The following is an 18463-nucleotide window of genomic DNA, read 5'->3' on the forward strand; positions in this document are numbered from 1 at the left end:
ATGCACCTGTAGTCCCAGCTACTCGAGGGGCTGAGGCAGGAGAATTGCTCGAACCTGGGATGGGGCGGAGGTTGCAGTGAGCTGAGACAGCACCACTGCCCTCCAGCCTGGATGACAGAGTGAGACTCTGTCTCAGAAAACAGGCAAACAAAAACAAAGGAAAAAAATGTGAAGTATACTCATATAATGTAATATTTATGAAAATAAAAATAAACCATTGATCCATGTAACAACCTAGATAAATCTGAAAAACATCATGTTAAGTAATATTAGAACACATACTATATAAATGCATTTGCATGAATTTCTATAACCAGCAAAACTAAGCTAAGCTGCTAAAAGTCAGAATACTGACTGCTTTGGATGAGATAAGGGGATGGGGTGGAAAGAAAAAACAACAAGGATTTCTGAGATGATGGGAAAGTGGCAGAGCTCATAAAATTTACAATTAAAATTTGTTGATTTTCTTGGATGTTACTTATACCTCAGTAATTAAAGATAGTATAGAAATATATGGGTGGATGTCTTTGAAAAAAAAAATCTGTGACTATTTCACTTTAAAATATGTTGTACTATTTGAGATTGTATTAAATGCCTAACATATGCAATAAAATATGAAAAAAATCAAGCTATGTTTTTGCTAGTCCTAGTATGTAACTAGTATGTACACTAATTGATATCTCAAAAATGAATTTCAAGTTCTCTGAAAATGAATTCAAAATTGGAGCAAGCAGAGAGGAAAACATTGTTAGTCAAAAAAAGATGCATGATTCTAATTTGGGGGTGGAAATATACAAATAATTAAAAAATAAAACACCTCCTGTCATCATGATAACTGCATATATTTGTTTACAATCTTATGGAAATAAAAACATAAAAGATCAGTGTATTTGCTCAGTGTTTCCAGAGTCATCTTCAAAAAGACAACCTCCTGTCTTATATATCAAGATCTAATCATGCAGCTCAGTGGCCTGCATCTATGCCTTCACTGCTTGAGAGTGAATTTTGCCCATAACTGTAACCAAAGGCCAAATTGGAGCGCAAGTCAATCCATCATCTGTTTAAATTTTTTTCACTCATTATGACATTAATATTACTAGGTAGATAACATCTAACTCCTCTAAGACACCTATACTAATTCCCCTTCATTCTAATAAAACATTTTTCTGATTCCTGTAAATTTTATATTATATTCACATGTTAGGGAGAAAGGCAGAAATAGACTCCAACATAAATTGGAAAACCGTCACTTGTCCCCCAAAAAGTATGCACTAGGCCAGATGTCGGTGAGTCCTGTCTCTCCTTTGTGTTCCTTATCAATTGTATCACACCACTTTAGAGTCTTTGTTGTTAACCAATCCACTTTCAATACTCTCTAATTTGTTCTAGCACCCACTCCAGTGTTCACGTAATCTGATTAACATCCAGAAACTTACACTGTCTATTTGTAGTTGTAACACCAAGATAGAATTCACTAAATCTGTGGTTTTTAATAATTTCTGGGCTCACAAATGCTTTAGAGAGTGTAATAAAAGTATGAACCAACTCTCCTGAGTAGATCGTATAGGTTTTCTTCTGGACACCAGATTGAGAGACCTTTCTACAAGCAGACCTCCACGTTTGATTGTACATACTTTGAACACTAGTGTTTTGGCAGCTTCAGATATCTCTATATATCATTATCTGAGATAGACTTCTATGCAAATTTTATAAGATTGGCAGGATTTTAAAATTTATTTTAATTAGACATAATAATTGTACATGTTTATGAGGTACAATGTAATTTTTAAAATCTGAATACAATTTGTAATAAATTAGGGTAATTAGCATATCTATTATTTCAGGCATTTGTCATTTTTTGTGGTAAGAAGGTTCAAAATCATTTGTTCGTTATTTTGAAATGTACAGTATAGTATTGTTAACTATGGTCAACCTACTGTGCAATGGAACACTGGAACTTACCCTATCTAACTAGAACTCTATAATTGTGTATACTTTGACCACCTTTGTACTTCTTCCCTTCATCCCTAACCTTCCCAGCCTCTGGTAACCATTATTTCTCTCTCTGTTTCTATCGGATCAACTTTTTAAGATTCCATATATGAGCGAGAACATGCAATATTTGTCTTTCTGTTCCTGGTTTATTTAACTTGACATAATGTCCTTCAGGCTCATCCATGTTACTACAAATGGTAGAATTTTATTCTTTTTTATGGACAAATGATATTCTGTTGTGAAAATACACCATTTCTTTTCTCCATTCACCCATCAGTGGATACTTAGTTTGATTCCATATCTTGGTTATTGCGAATAATGCTGCAATAAACACAGAAGTGCAGATATCTATTTGACATATTGATTTCATTTCCTTTGGATATACACCCAGTAGTGGGATTGCTGAATTGTATTATAGTTCTATTTTTAACTTTTGAGGAACCATCATATTGTTTTCGAAAGTGGCTGTACTCACTTGTATTCCAAGAAACAGTGTATAAGAGTTACCCTTTTTCCATATATCCAACAGTATTTATTATTTTTTGCCTTTTATATAATAGCCATTCCAATTAGGGTGTGATGCTATCTCAATGTGGTTTTGATTTGCATTTCCCTGATTAGTGATGTTGAGCATTTTTTAAATATACCTGTTTGCCATTTGTATGTCTTCTTTTAAAAAGTGTCTATACAGACCTTTTGTCAATTTTTAATCAAATTATTTGTGGGTTTTTTTTGCTATTGAGTTGTGTAAGTTATTCACATATTGTAGATATTAACTCCTTGTCAGATGAATAGTTCGAAAATATTTTCTGCCATTATGTAGGTTGTACTTCCACTCCGTTTATTGTTTCCTTTGCTGTGGATAAGCTTTTTAGTTTGATATAATCTCATTTATCTGTTTTTCCTATGGTTACTTGTGCTTTTGAGGCCTTATCCAACAAAAATCCTTATCCAGACCTACATCATGATGCATTACCCCTATATTTTCTTCCAGTACTTTCACAGTTTTGGGTCTTAATTGTAACTCTTGAATACATTTCAAGTTAACTTTTAAGTAGTGAGGGGTAGGAGTCTAGTCTCATTTTCCTATATGTGGTTATCAAGTTTTTCCAGCACCACTTATTTCCTTTATTGGTACATAATATTCTTACATATTTATAGGATACATACAAGTACGTTTTATATGAACATAATGTGTAATGATCAAGTCAGGGTATTTGAGGTATCCATTACCTTGAGCATTTAGCAATTCTGTGTTGGTAACATTTTAAGTTCTTCTTGCTACATTGAAGTAAACAATACATTGTTGCTAACTACAGTCAATTCATTCTGCTATTGAACATGAGAGCTTACTTCCAGATTACTGTAAGTTTATACCCATTCACCAACCTCTCTTCATCTCTCCCTCCCATCTGCACACCCTTCCCAGCCTACAGTATCTATCATTCTATTCACTATCCCCATGGGACCAAGTTTTTTAGCTCCCAAATGTGAGTGAGAACATGCAGAATTTTTTTTGTGCCTGGATTGTTTCACCTAACATAATAACCTCCAATTGGCATCCATTTTGTTGTAAATGACATGATTTCATTCTTTCTATTGTTGAGTAGTATTCTTTTGTGTATATATATAGTATATGTACATATGTATATATGTATACATATACGTATATGTACATGTGTATATATGTATATGTATACATGTGTATATGCATGTGTATACATATATGTATACACATATGTAGAAGCCTTTTAGTTTAATATAGACCTGTTTGTTAATTTTTGTTTTAGTTGTCTGTGCTTTTGAGGTCTTAGCCATAAAATCGTTGCCCAGACCATCAGTTTTATTCTCCGCATATGGATATCCAATGTTTCCAGCGCCACTTGTTGGAGAGAATGTGCTTTCCCCGTTCTTGGTGCCTTGCTGAAAAACAATTAACTATAACTATGTAGATTTATTCCTGGGTACTCTATTCTGTTCCCTCGGTCTGTGTTTCTATTTTCATACCAATACCATGCTGTTCTGGTTACTACAGCCTTGTTATATATATATAAAATATGTGTGTGTGTGCGTGTGTGCACGCGCACATGCATGCGCTTGTGTGAGTGCTTGTGTGTGTTTGAGACAAGATCTCACTCTGTCACAGAGGCTAGAGTACAGTGGCACAGTCTCAGCTCACTGTATCCTGGAGCTCCCAAGCTCAAGTGATCCACTTCAGCTTCTCAAGTAGCTGGGACTAAATGTGCATGCCACCACAAATGGCTAATTATTTTAATTTTTTTTGTAAAGAAGAGTTCCTACCATATTGCTTGATCATGAGCTCCTGGGCTCAAGCAATCCTGCCACTTTGGCTTCTCAAAGTGCTAGGATTATAGGCATGGGCCACCATGCCCAGACCCTTGTAATATATATTGAAGTCAAGTAGTGTGATGCTTCCAGCTTTGTTCACTTTGCTTATGATTAGTTTGACTATTCTGACTCTTTTTTGGTTTCATATGAATTTTATGGTTTTTCTATTTTGTGAAAAATAACATTGAAACTATGTAGAGATTTCATTCTATATATATATATATAGCTATATATATATATATTGCTTTCGGTAGTATGGCTATTATAATGATATTAATTCTTCTGATCTATGAGCATGAATTTTTTTTTCATTTGTTTGTGTCCTCTCCAATTTCTTTCATCAATGTTTTGTGGTTTTTCTTGTAGTGAGCTTTTACTCCCTTGGTTAAATGATTTCCTAAGTGTTTTTCTGTAGCTATTGTAAATTGAATTCCTTCTTAATTTCTTTATTGATACATAGAAATGTTATTGATTTTTGTATGTTGATTTCATATTCTGAAACTTTACCAAATTTGCTTATCAGCTCTAAGAGATTTTGGTGGGATCCTTTTCCAAATTTCAAATCATGTCATCTACAAAAGCGCACAATTTGACTTTCTTCTTTCCAATTTGGTTGTCTTTTATTTTTTTTTCTTGCATGATTATTCTGGATAGGACTTCCAGTACTATGTTGAATAAGAGTGGTGAAAGTAGGCACCTTGTCTTGTTCCAGTTCTTAGAAGAAAAGCTTTCAACTTCTCCCCATTCAGTATAATGCTGTTTGGTTTGTCACATACGGCCTTTAATATGTTGACTATGACTAGTTTGTGGAGAGTATTTATCATGAAGGGATGTTAAATTTTATCACTTTTTTCTGCGTCTGTTGAGATAATCATATGGTGTTTGACCTTATTTTATTTATGGGATGTATCATGTTTATTGATTTGCCTATGGTAAACCATTCTTGCATCCCTGGGATAACTGCCACTTTATCATGGTGTATAGTCTTTTTGATGCACTGCTAAATTCAGATTGCTAGTATTTCATTGAGAATTTTTGCATCTATGTGTATCAGGGATAGTCACCTGTAGTTTTTGTTGTTGTCATTGTTGCGTGCTTATCTGCTTTTGTTATTAAGGTTATGCTAGACTTGTAGAATGAGTTAGGAAGTATTTCCTCCTCTTCAATTTTATTGGAATAGTTTGCAGAAGATTTTTAATGGTTCTTTCTTATATGTTTTGTAGGATTATGCAGTGAATTCATCAGATCCTATACTTTTCTTTGTTGGGAGACTTTTTTTTACAGATTCAGTCTTGTTACTTATTATTGGTATGTTTATGTTTCCTATTTCTTTTTTATTCGATCTTGGTAGGTTGTACATTTCCAGAAATTATTGCCTCTGGATTTTCAGTTCATTAGCATATAGTTTTTCATATAGCATATAGCCTCTGATTCATAGCCTCATACCTAGCATTTAGTCTGTGATAATCTTTTGTAATTCCATGGTATCAGTTGTAACGTCTTTTTCGAGTTCTGATTTTGTTTATTTGGCTGCTCTCTCTTTTTTTCTTTGTTAGTCTAGGAGGGAATTTATCAGTTTTGTTTATATTTTCAAAGAACCAACTTCTCATTTCCTTGAAGCTTTGTATTGTTTTCTAGTCTATATTTCATTTAGGTCTGTTCTGATCTTTACAGTTTCTTTCCTTTTGATAATTTTAGGTTTGATGTATTCTCACTCTTCTAGTTCTTTTAGGGGCATCATAAAATTGTTTATTTGAAATATTTCTACTTTTTTGCTGTACTATTTGTTGCTATAAACTTCCACTTTAGTATTGCTTTTGCTGTATTCTACAGGTTTTGATCTGTTGTGGTTTAATCTCATTTGTGTCGACTGTTTTATTCAAATTTTTATCTTAATTTCTCCATTGACCCAATGGTCATTCAGGAACATATTGTTTAATTTCTATGTATTAGTTTTTGTAAGTTATTCTTGGTATTTATTTCCAGTTCATCTTATTGTGGTTTGAGAAAATACTTAGGATACTTGATATGATTTTGATTTCTAACAATTTGTTGAGACTTGTTTTGTGGCCTAATATATGGTTTATCCTTGAGAATGTTCCATGTGCTGACAAGAAGAATGTGTATTCTGCAACTGCTGAATATAATGTTGTATACATTTCTGTTAGGTTCACTTGGTCTAAAGTCCAGTTTAAATCCAATGTTTCTGTGTTGATTTTCTATCTAGGTGATCTGTCTAGTGCTATGAGTTGGGTATTGAAATCCCCCATTATTATTGTATTGGAATCTCTCTATCTTTAAATTTAGTAATATTTGATTTTTGAATCTCCATGCTCCATGTTGAATGCATATACATCAAATATATTTAGAATTCTCATATCCTCTTGCTAGATTAATCCCTGTAACATTATATAACAACCTTCTTTGTCTTTTTTTTTTTTTTTTTAACTGTTTTTGGCTTCAATATGTTTTATCAGATATAAGCTTCCCTACTTATGCTCACTTGTGGTTTCCGCTTGTGTGGAATATCTTTTTACATCCCTTTACTTCCTTTTTTTTTTTTTTTTTTGAGACGGAGTCTCGCTTTGTCGCCCAGATTGTAGTGCAGTGACGCGATCTCGGCTCACTGCAACTTCCGCCTCCTGGGTTCATGCCATTCTCCTGCCTCAGCCTCCCAAGTAGCTGGGACTACGGGCGCCTACCACCATGCCTGACTAATTTTTTGCATTTTTTTTAGTAGAGACGGGGTTTCACCGTGTTAGCCAGGATGGTCTTGATCTCCTGACCTCCTGATCCACCTGCCTCATCCTCCCAAAGTGCTGGGATTACAGGCGTGAGCCACTGTGCCCGGCCTACATCCTTTTACTTTCAATCTATAAGTATCTTTATGGGTAAAGTGCATTTATTGTATGCAGCACATACTTGAATCATGTTTTTTAATTCATTCAGTCTCTATCTTTTAAATGGAGAATTTAATCCATTTACATTCAAAGTTATTACTGATATTATTGATATAACAGGTTTTGTTCCTGTCATATTGTTAATTGTTTTTTGGTTGTTTCATGTATTCTTCGTTCCTTTTTCTGCCATTGTTCGTCATTGTGCTTTGGTAGTTTTCTCTGTAGTACCATTTGAATCCTCTCTTTCTCCTTTGTGTGTACGCTTTACCATTGAGTTTTATACCTTTGTGTGGTTTCATTATCATATTGCTGTCCTTTCAGTTCTGGGTTTCTTGAGTATTTCTCACAGGACTGACCTAGTGTTGATGAATTCTCTCAGCTTTTGCATGTCTGAGAAAGAATTTATTTCTTCTTTATTTATGAAGGCTAATTTTGATGCCTTCAAAAACCCGGGCTGGCCGGTTTTTATTTTATTTCAGCACTTTGAATATATTATTCCATTCTCTACTGGCCTGTAAGATTTCTGCTAAGTAATTTTCCATTAGTCTAATGCAAGTTTCTTTATAGACATTATACAGTTTCAGTTTTTAAAATTCTCCCTTTGCCTTAGACTTTAGACAGTTTGACTATAATGTGCCAAGGAGAAGACCTTTTTGCATTATATCTGCTTGGTGATCTCAGAGCCTTCTGTATCTTGATGTCTAAATATTTGGCTCAACTTAGGAAGTTTCCATCTATTATTTGTTAAATAGGTTTTCTAACCTTTTCCTTTTCTTTTTGCTCTTTGGAACTGCAATAGTACAAAAATTTGGTTGCTTTATGGTGTCCCATATATCACGAAGGCTTTATTCATTTTTTAAATTCTTTTATATTTGTCTGTCTTCAAGTTATGAGATTCTTAATTCTATTTGATCTAGTCTATTGGTGAAGCCTTTAAATGTATTTATTTGCATTTATTCAACAAATTCTTTAGTTCCAGAATTTTTGTTTGGTTCTTTTTATGATATCTATCTTTTTAGTTAATTTATTATTATATCCTGAATTGTTTTTTCAATTTATTTGAATTGTTTTTCAAAATTCTCTTGAATCTCCCTGAACTTCTTTAGAATCAATAATTTAAACTATTTTTCCCAGAATGTGTTAATTTCTTTTTGATTGGGATCTATTGCTGGAGAATTATTGTATCCCTTAGGATGTGTCATATTTTCTTGCTTTTTAATATTTCCTGTGTCCTTGCATTAATATCTTTACATCTGGTGTGTCAGTCACTTCTTCCAATATTTTGAATTTGTTTTCATAAAAGCTGTTGAGAAACTGTGAGAGATTTTGATAATATTAAGACCAGGGAAGCAGGAATATTTCTTCTTCTCCTTTACCAAACACAATAAAGACCTTTGGTCTTTCTCAATTTGAAGAAGCTTCTAGCCACTTCTCTACATAGGCAGAAAGAGATCACCTTGTAGAAATATATCTTTGGTTTTTTGAGACTTTAGAGAAACTCATTTTAGTTTATACAAATTAAATATAGTAATAAACACTTTTAGAGAAAAAATGGTTTCGACATGGCATGACTGCACTACACCTTGTTTTTAATATTCAGAGATCTGGAAAGTATGGACCAATTTATTTAACTAGAGGTCTCTTTGGTGGTAGAGACCCAACTTTCTCTCCCTAAATTTCAAAATTCTAGAAATTTGTCAGCTGAATCCGAGTATCCCTGATCAAGGGACATTACAAGCTAAATGTTATTAATTGGCTGACCATATGAGAGGAGAGTCAGGATCGATTACCTGAGCCTAACAAAAGGACATAAAGTTTCTTCCACAAATGATGTTGTTTGGGGAAAATGACATGTGGACCTTGGAGTTTTGGGTTAGGGAATTATAATGGTGTAAGTAGCAATCTCTATTATCTACTATTGGTTCCACTTCTCTGATGGAACCCTAAGTGACACATAATTCAGCATTGGGAATGATTCCAGAAAAAGACTCTTAAGGATGAGTTCTCTAAATTGATTCTATGATTTATGAGATGATGTCTTAGTCCACTTTGTGCTAATGTAACAAAAAATATCATAAATTGGGTAGTTTATAAAGAAAAGGAATTGCTTTCTCACAGTTCTGGATCCCGAAAAGTCCAAGATAAAGGTACTAACAGGTTCAGTTATTTGGTGAGGGCTTTACTTTCTGGATGGGGGACACTGTGTCCTCATGTGGAAAGTGGAAGGGCAAGAGACTGAACACTGTGTGAAGCTTCTTTAGTAGAGGCTTTAATCACATATGTGAGGGAGAAGCTCTTATGGCTCAATTACCTCTTAAAGGTTCCACCTCAATACTATCTCACTAGCAACACATTAATTTTGGAGAGGACATATTCAAACCATAGAACATGAGCTCTCTAATATGATTTGATATAAAAACATTGACTTTGCTTCCAATGGTAAAGAAAGCACTGACAGTACGTAGCATGCAGTGGCAAAACAGTTACTCAAATTATCATGCTAAGATGCTTCTATAAAGGCAAGGCTCTGGGTGATGATGCATTTGCCCTCACAGAATATTACAGTTAAAATAAGGAGAATTATATGGTTGTTTGTTTAGTTGAATCTAACTGCACTGGAATGCTTAAGGAAAGACAACGATAAGCTTGTTACTTTAAATTCCTAGCTCAAGGCCTTACATAAGAGACATGAAAGCTTTTATGAATGACCTGGAGAAAAAGAGCTCTCTTTCTGAAGCCACAGGACCAATATTTCTAAAAATCAAAGTTTAATCTTTTGGGTGGCTGACCGCAAGCACGATGAACTCTTAAACATGTTAGGCTCTCTTTTATTAAAGTTAGGACATTGATTAGGAAGAAATGAGATTCTAACAATTAGAATGGAAACAAATTCCAATGAATATTGGAAATGCGAAGCAGGCTGAGAGGACTGCTCAACTGTGAATATGTGCCACATTTCATACAAAAGTAATCATGACTTAAAAGAGCCTAAAAGGTAGAATTCAGAGCCATGGAGATTTATTCCCAGGCCTTGAGACTATTTAAGAAACTCTCAACAGTAGTCCACTTGAATTTCAGGAATTCTATGGACCAGTGACTCACTTGAGCTTCCTAGTTTTAGGGTTTTTAATAGGAGTGTCTACAGTGGTTATCCTGTGTCTATCCCACCATTGTATGGCAGGTGTGTGGCAGGGAAACAGTTTATATCTTCAATTTCACAGGTCAAGATAAACTGTGTTCAAATAGTTGTACTTAAGACATTACACCTGAGAAGCCTTATCAACACCTGGACCTCATTTAAAGAATAAGATTTTGGAGTTTGTGCTGATGCTATAGTAAAATGAGACTTTAAGTGGCCTTGGAAATGAGGCAGTATATCTCAAATGTAAGAGGGGTGTGAATCATTGGGAGTTACAGGGGACCCTGTAGAAGGCAGCCTCTGAGATGAACCCAAATCATCTCTACCTGTTGGTATCCAGGCTTGTATATAATCCCCTTGTCTTGTGTGTGGGCTGAATTCAGTGACTCATTTCCAATGAAAATGATAAGTGTTAGTGAAGATGTAAAGAAATTGTAATTCATTAGACACTATTACGTGTAATGTAAACTGGTTTAGATAACATAGAAAATGGTATAGATATTTTCCAAAAAAATTGAAAATAGAACTACCTTATGATCTTGAAATTCTACTTCTGATTGTATATATGTGAAATAATTGAAATCAGAATCTTGGAGAGATATCTGCACCCCCTTGTTAATTGCATCATCATTCACAATAGCCAAGATATGGAAACAATTCAAATATCCATTGAAAGATAAATAAAGAAAATGTTGTAAACATACAGTGGAATATTATTCAGCCTTAAAAAAGTAAATTCTACTGTTTGAGACAACATGAATGGACCTAGAAGATATAACGCTAAGTTAAATAAGCCAGTCACAGAAGGGCAAATGCTGCATAATCCCACGTATATGAGGTATCTAAAGTAGTCATATTCATACAAGCAGAAAATAGAATACTGGTTGTTAGCAGATGGGGGAGGAGGAAATGGGAAATTGTTGTTAAATGGATGTAAAGTTTCGGTTATGCAAGACAAATAAGGTATAGAAATATGTTGTACAGCATGGTAACTATAATTAACAATACAGTATTGTGCACTTTAAAATATGTTGAGGGGATAGGTCTCGTGTTAAGGTATTCTTATCACACACACACACATACACACACACGGAGACACATACAAGAAAACACAACAGAACACAAAGAAATTTCTGGAAGTAATGGGTATGTTTAGTACCTTGATTGTGGGGATGATATCAGGGGTATATACATATGTTCAAACTCATCAAAATGTATACATTAAATATTTGCAAATTTTGTAGATCATTTCAATAAAGCATTCTTAAAAATACATCAGAAGTAATATTACTTCTGAGATTAGGTCATATGTCTGAGGCACACTCTTCCTCAATTTGTCTTAGATCATTTGCTCTGGGTGAAGCCAGCTACCATGTTGTGAGGTGTCCTACAGAAAGGTCCATGGAGCCAACAGCAACAGTGAGTTGACATTGTCAGTCCAACAGCCCACACGAAACTGATGTCTGCCAAAAATCTTGCAAGTGACTTTGGAAGCAAATTCTGCCCTAGCCAAGCCTTTAGAGGAGAATTCGGGCCCAGCTCACAGCTTGACTACACAGTTACGAGACCTTGAGCCAATACCAGCCATCTAAGCTGCTCTCAAATTTATGATCTACAGGATTTCTAAGATAATAAATGTTTGCAGTTTTAAGTTGCTAAATATTGGAGTAATTTGCAACAATATATAATTAATATAGTACTTCTAAAATGAATAAACAAAATTATAAGAGATATAGACTGTGTTTCTGATGGCAGTATCCCAAATTTTCTTACAAAGCAACTGAAAACTTCAGTAGTTTCCAAATACATGGGTTCTATATCCATGGATTCAAACAACCATATATTAAAAATTTTTTGGCTGGATGCGGTGGCTCACACCTGTAGTCCCAAAACTTTGGGAGGCCATGGTGGGCGGATCATGAGGTCAGGAGTTTGAGACCAGCCTGGCCAACATGGTGAAACCCCGTCTCTACTAAAGATACAAAAAATTAGCTGGGCGTGGTAGCATGCCTGTAATCCCAGATACTCAGAAGGCTGAGGCAGGAGAATCATTTGAACCAGAAGGCAGACGTTGCAATGAGCAAAGATCACGCCATTGCACTCCAGCCTGGGCAACGGGACAAGACTCTGTCTCAAAAAAAAAAAAAAAAAAGGCTGGGCATGGTGGCTCACGCCTGTAATCCCAGCACTTTGGGAGGCTGAGGCGGGCAGATCATGAGGTCAAGAGAACAAGATCATCCTGGCCAACATGGTGAAACCCCATCTCTTCAAAAAATTAGCCAGGTGTGGTGGCGCATGCCTGTAGTCCCAGCTACTTGGGAGGCTGGGGCAGCAGAATCCTTAAACTGAGAGGCGGAGGTTGCAGTGAGCTAGGATGGCACCACTGCACTCCAGCCTGGGTGACAGAGCCAGACTCTGTCGCAAAAAAAGACAAAAAAAAATGTAATTGTGTTTATAGTGACCAGACACAGACTTTTTTCCTTGTCATTATTCCCTAAAAATTACAACTATTTACATAGCATTTACATTGGATTAGGTATTATAAGTAATCTAGAGATAGTTTAAAGTATACAGGAGGATGTGCACAGGATATATGCAAACACTAAAATATTTTATATGAGGAACTTGAGCATCCGTGGACTTGGATATCTGTGCGAGGTTCTGAAATGAATTCCCCACAGATGCCAAGGGACTACTACAAATCTAGGAGACTTTCCAAGGGATGGGTATATTTTCTGGGCTAGTTTCGATTTCATACCTCTTTCACTATTACAGATTCTATTTTGAGGATCCAACATTCCTTTATTTCTTTATACCCCAAATACTAGAATTTAACTTCATTGTTTCAAAGTCTTTACTATTAAGTTCTTAGCCTTTGTATATTCAATGCTGCAAGTACATCTTAACCACTGAATCTTTATCAGTTGATTTTCAATTCAGGGTCTCCTTCTAATGTTTTCTACAAAGTGCCCGCTCTCTGCTTTAGTTGTGGCCCTTGAGAATGTTTATGAGTTTGTTTGGCCCTACGGGTCCTTCTGTAACTAATCAGGCTGCCTTGAATTCATATTTTTCAGTTAGCCATGTCACCTCTGCATACTGAGTCAAATGTGAGGATGTTTATTTTAAAATTCTTACTCTTATTACAAGGAGTAGTAGAAGGCATGCAATCTTATACATCTATGGAATAGCTCTTTTACCAAAAATTTATTTGTGGTGAGTCTACCTCCAACTTATCGTCCCAATTTATACCTATTGTCCAAACATAATGTTAGTACATTTTTTCACTCTGGGAAGTATTCAGAAATAAATATTACAGTTTTGACAAATCCCTTTTGTAACTAAAATTGCCCAATCTGGAGAAGCAGTGTTGGATTGTAATAAAGAATGCAAACTTTGTGAAAACTGGAATTGAAATCCTAACACTACCTTTTTCAGCTTTTTGCTCTTGGTCAAGTTACCTGATCTTTACTTTGAAAATACATGAGAAAAAAATAGTAAGAATTCATAGGCTTGTTATTAGTATTCAATAGTTTACTATAAATAAAGTCCTGAGAAAATTGCCTCTCATAGAGTGATTACTCAATAGATATGAATATTGTAATGGGTAATTTTATAAGTAAACTGGATTGGCCATGAAGTACCTAGATATTTGTTCAAACATTATTCTGGGTATTTTTGTGAGTATGTTTTTGGATAACATTAACATTTAAATTGGCATACTGAGTAAAGTACATTGCCCTCCCCAAGGTAAGTGGGCCTCATCCAATCAATTGAAGGCCTGAATAGTGAGAAAAAGCTGATCTCTAAGTAACAGAGAATTTCTTCTGCCTGACTGCCTTTAAACTGAGATTTCAGCTTTTTCCTGCCTTCAAAATTGAACTGCAACATTGGCAATTCCTGGGTCTTGAGGCTGCAGGTCTTTAGGCTAGAATCACACCATCAGCAATTCTGAGACTCCACCTTGCTGACTCTCCCTGCAGATCTTAGGACTTGTGAGTCTCCATAATCTTGTGAGCCAACTCCTTATAATAAACAAGTATACATGCACACATCCTTAGTTTGTTTCTCTGGAGAGCCCTGAATAATAGAAGTATTAGAGGCTATAACAAAAGTGCTTAATAACAATCACGTATGCTAGAGAAGAGGGATACATTCTTCAACTTTTCCACCTGTAACTTTCTTAGAAAAGGAGATTTCACACTGATCCTGAGCAAATCTATTAACAAAATATTCTGTAGGGAATGTGACGCATTAGCTTAGCATTAAAAATATGGAATATTATCATTTAGGACTTGAGTTCTCAAACTTTTGATAATTATTCTGATGAGGATCATGATGATAATTATTATGGTTATGGAAATCAAAGCAATTGTTATAGACATCATTTACTTTAATACAAAGCTACTATGATTTGAATTCAGCTGTAAGGTATAGAACACTAAAAAGTCAGAGAAAATATGTGATTCTTAGCATCAAAATACAAGTTATTCAACATAAAATAATAAAGCACAATTTAATCTGTCAGAATAGCGAAGTGTTTCCTTTTTCAAGTAACTACTGGTTTTGAATAGCGTTATGTTAAATAGCTGTTTTCTTAGGTTTCGAGCAGCTATAATCTTAGAACTAATTTAACTTAAAAAAAAATAAACACTTGTCCAAGCCAAGAGCTAACATCAAATTTAATGTTGAAAAACTAAAAGCTATGTCTAAGATCAACAACAAAATGAAGATGCTTAATCTCATCACTTCTATTTAACATAGTACTAGAAGTCCTAGCCAGAGCAATTAGTCAATAGAAAGAAGTATAAGGCATCCCAATTAGAAAGAAGGTAGTGCAATTGTAGCTGTTTGCAGATGATATGATTTTATATATAAAAAGCCCTAAAGACTCCACAAAAAACTGTTAGAACTAATAAAAAAGTTCAGTAAAGTTGCAGGATACAAAACAACATATAAGTAGTGTTTTTATATACTAAAAATGAACTTTCTAAAAAAGAAATTTTAAAAAAATTATATAGTAGCTAGAGAAATAAAATAAAGAGTATTTTAAAGCATTACAGCATGGTGACTATAGTTAATAATATTGTATTGTATTCTTGAAATTTTCTAATAAAGTAGATCTTAAGTGTTTCACTACACACATGCACACAAAAGGTAACTATGTCAGGTGATGAATATGTTAATTAGCTTGATTGTGTACACATCCATCTAAATTATCCTGTTGTACACCTGAAACATATACAATTTTTGTTTGTCAGTTATACCTCAATAAGTCTGGAGGAACAAAACTTGCCTAGGAAAATGATCAGAAATGCACACTAAAAAAAAACACAAACAAAAATTACTTTTGCCTTATTTAAAAGGGGAATAATTGAGATAACAGAAATTACTCCAGTCATATTATACTACTTTAATAGAATATTTGTGCACATGCTAAAATTAAGTTTATTAAAAATTACTAATGGCATGTCAAAATAATTTTAATTGACAAAAAATCAGGGTGCAATACAATGGCAACCAGATTTAAAATATTCTAGAAATAGAAAATGTAGAATACTATAATTTTTACTTTTGAGTAAGAAGATCATAGTTTTTAAAAATGATAGTCCCAGCTACTCGGGAGGCTGAGGCAGGAGAATGGCATGAACCCAGGAGGCGGAGCTTGCAGTGAGCTGAGATCGCGTCACTGCACTCCAGCCTGGGGACAGAGGGAGACTACGTCTCAAAAAAAAAATTATATTCTTTAAAATTTTAAAATATATTTTCTCTAATTTTCACCAATAAGCATAATACTTCAATTATATGGGGAAGATGAGAACCAACAAATATAAATAAATGAAGTATTTACTGAACAAAAATAAAAATGGTCTTTGCCATGGTGATCTTTTTTTTCAACCTTACATATCATATTTGTAGTGAGAACACTTAAAATCTCTTAGCAGTTTTCAAGTATAGAATGCGTTGTTATTGACTATAGTCACCATGTTGTACAACAGAGCTCTTGAACTAGTCCCTTCTGTCTAGATAAAATTTGGTATCCTTTGACCAATATTTCCCCAATCCCTCCATTACCCCCAACCCCTGGTAGCCGTCATTCTACTCTCTGCTTCTGAATTTGACTTTTTTCAGATTGCACATATAAGTGAGATCATGCAATATTTATCTTTCTGTGCATGACTTATTTCACTTAACATAGTGTCCTCCAGATTTATTCGTGTTGTCACAAATGACAGAATTTCCCCCTCTTTTAAGGCTGAAGAGTATTTCATTGCATATGTATACCACATTTTCTTTATTCATTTATCTGTTGATGGACACTTAGGTTGATTCCATTTCTTGACTATTGTTAATAATGTTGCAATAAACATGGGAGTACAGATAACTATTTAACATACTGATTTCATATCCTTTGAATATATAGCCAGTAATGGGATTGTTAGATCATACAGTAATTTTATTTTTAATTGTTTGAGGAATCTCCATATGTTTTCTCTAATGACTACACTAATTTACATTCCCAGGCATGTTGATTTTAAAGCACGATAGGGCTTAAGGAAGTCTCTTGAATTATTTTGACATGTGAGTCAGGATCAACGGTCACTTTGAATCCCAATTTTTTAGACAATGTAAGCTTCAAACTTTCAAGAACAAAGTAGGTACCTCAGTTGGAAATGCAGAAATCACCCGCCTTCTGGGTTGATCTTGCTGGGAGCTGCAGACCAAAGCTGTTCCTATTCCGCCATCTTGCCAGCCGCCTCAAAGTATGAATGTATATCTGTTACACAAAAGCATCCATAATGTGAACACTGGGAGAATATGACTGATTGAGTATAGTAAAGTCTTAAAGTATTGTAAGTCTATTATTTCATAATCTCCATATTAATGAAGCCATTTCACTGAATTTTAAGATTTTAATTGTTTTTCCTAAATATAAATTAATAGAAGTACAAATTCTAACATTTTCAACCACTATATTGCTCTAAGTGAAAGTCCCCATTAAAATCACCTACAAAGAATAACCATAGTTAATTTTTAATTATAGTTATAGTTAGTTAATTAAAAATTAACTACAGTTAATTTTTTAAATATATATGTTTTTCTAGGCATCCATGACTGTCCTCTGTCTCTGTTAGTTTATATTATTTGGTCATACTATAAAAAGTATAAAATGACTTTTCCACCATATATATGTATACACATATTTCCACTATATATATATATATATATATATATGTATACACACACATACACACACAATTTCTATATCTATCTAAAATTTTGTAAAATAGTCAATAGCATAGACTTGTTAATCATAAACACAGCATTCAAATTCTACCACATATTGGCTGTGCCACTTGGAGCAGAATTATGTAAACCCCTCAAAAGTCCAATTTTCTAATATATGAACTGCAGATAATATTGTCTGAGTCACATGATTCTAATAAAAATTCAAGGCAATAATACACATAAAGCCTTTAGCACATTACCTAAGAGATGAATGTTAAATATCTTAAGTTGCTTTTGAGTTGTTGGTATTATTATTATTATTCCATATTTTATAACAAAATATTATTTTATATGTATAAATAATTTTCTTCCTTCCCTTACTATTGTAATTTCTGTCACTACAAATATATAATAGATAAACATGCCTATGCAAATATTTCTCTAGGATTATCTCTTGTAAGTGAAATTGTAAGTTTCATTTATTTATTTATTTATTTATTCATTAGAGACAGGATGTCACTCGGTTGCCCAAGTTGCCCAGGTTGATCTCAAACTCCTGGACTCATGTGATCCTCCCACCTCAGCCACCCAAAGTCCTGGGATTATACACATGAGCCACTGAGCCCAGCCAAAATTATGGGTTTTAAATTTTTTCATCTTACTATTTTTAAGTAGTTTTGGATGATTTATATTCCCTAAAACAACATGAAAGCTATTGGAATACTTCTTTTTTACACATACTAAACAGTGAATATTTTCTGGAGTTTTTATTATTTTGCCAAAAAAAGAGGCATTTTTTTCTTTCTCTTTATTTTCCAGATCTTCATGTATTTCAGTTGATATCACTTCATCT

The 18463-nt window shown here is 34.1% G+C and overlaps 1 long non-coding RNA gene across 3 annotated transcripts in view; it reads right to left on the reverse strand.

The window, feature by feature from the left end:
• The window catches only part of LOC115832335, a 208306-nt gene that overhangs the window by 142641 nt on the left and 47202 nt on the right, over nucleotides 1-18463 (reverse strand). For all 3 annotated transcript variants that reach the window (XR_004027780.1, XR_004027782.1, XR_004027781.1), the window contains exon 6: nucleotides 17044-17158. This is a non-coding gene — a long non-coding RNA (uncharacterized LOC115832335). The remainder of the gene's footprint in view (nucleotides 1-17043; nucleotides 17159-18463) is intronic.

The sequence above is a fragment of the Nomascus leucogenys genome, chromosome 22a (genome assembly GCF_006542625.1).
Source record: "Nomascus leucogenys isolate Asia chromosome 22a, Asia_NLE_v1, whole genome shotgun sequence".
Taxonomy (NCBI): Eukaryota; Metazoa; Chordata; class Mammalia; order Primates; family Hylobatidae; genus Nomascus; species Nomascus leucogenys.